The sequence below is a fragment of the Hylobates moloch genome, unplaced genomic scaffold (assembly GCF_009828535.3).
Source record: "Hylobates moloch isolate HMO894 unplaced genomic scaffold, HMol_V3 SCAFFOLD_5, whole genome shotgun sequence".
Classification (NCBI taxonomy): Eukaryota; Metazoa; Chordata; class Mammalia; order Primates; family Hylobatidae; genus Hylobates; species Hylobates moloch.
Window position 1 is genome coordinate 35,441,724 of NW_026652280.1, and position 1,520 is coordinate 35,443,243.

The following is a 1,520-nucleotide window of genomic DNA, read 5'->3' on the forward strand; positions in this document are numbered from 1 at the left end:
AAACAACATGGCACATGGATACATATGTAACAAACCTGCACATTGTGCACATGTACCCTAAAACCTAAAGTATAATAATAAAAAATAAAAATTAAAAAAAAGAAGAAAGTTCTTATCTTAAAAAAAAGAAGTCTCATCAAATTTTGGGGCAAATTAGCTAAATAGTCTTATTAAGTTGCCCTCTACTGACCCCGTGTTTCAATAGTTTCTCTTTAGCTCCATCTAAACATTACCCTTTTCTACTCTTTAAAAAATAATATTCAGGGAAGGCTTCAGTATTCGTCATTAACCCTTCTCTCTCTCTCCACCCAGTTCCTACAGACGCCTATGTCCCTCACTTTCTCTCCTCACTTCTTTCTATCTGAACTCAGATATTTCATTAATACTAGGAATGTGTAAGTAAGATGCTTTTAAAACAGCCACTCAAAAACTATAGGTTTTAAATTGTACAATAGATAAACTTTAAAACCAAAGAACTGGCTCCTGTCTACCTTCCATTCCTGCTCTCTGGCTATTTTCACCCGTAGGAAAATATGTTATTTCCAAATTATCAATTCATTTAGGTATTTATGCATATATCGAGTGTCTCTATCAATTCACTAACCCAACCATGACAGTCATGCTGACTCATGCTGGGCACCCGAGTGTGGGTGGTAGACAGCGAAGATTAAAGGAGCTCCTAGGATGCAAAGAAGCCACATTCTGAGGTCAGCAGAAACTGATCTGGTGTCACAGCTGAGAAAGTAATAGTAATTAGGATTTGAGCCGGTAAGAACATTTTGAGTCTGTAGGTTGAGTAGAGCAAAGGGTTGAGTTGAAAGAAAAGAAATACTGACTCTAGAGGGCAACATTAAAAATGTTAGCTGGCATTTTTCCACTCCTCCTCCAGGGTGCCATGACTGTTAAAGTGGAATTGAAACGCATCCCTCCCAGTCTGCGGGCCATTTTGATCTGACGAAGAAGAGCTACCCACTGTGCTAAATGTGCTGCCATTATTTGTTTGCCCTCATTCTTAGTTACAACTGCTTTCCAATTAATATCTTGGGTGCATTATAAGTTTGCTCTTGATGCCGTTCCTTTAATGAAAAAACAAGCTTAAATTGAACTCAGCAGTGAACAATTTTTTTTTATAACTTTATAAATTTTTTTAAGTCAGCCAAGATTTACCCTGTTTCATAGATTCCCCTGCCCCCAAAACCTCAAATCACAGAGCACAATTCTATTTTTTACTTATTTCATGTGATAGGTTTTCTTGAAACCTTCTGTTTGCTCCTCCAGGTCCACTCTCCATCATTTTCTACCTGCTCCGTCTTCTGGGAAGCTGATTTACATGAATCCCACAAATAGAATCCATCACTCTTGGATATCACCAATGAAAAGCGGTGGCAGATCAGAGTTTGTTCTCCTACTTTCTTCCCTGTTGGGTCACCTCAGTCCGGCCTTACGACTCAACTGCCCATCACCCCTCCAGACAGTGGGTGTGAGGAAAGGGTAGGAAGAAAGGGGATTGGTGGTGGGTG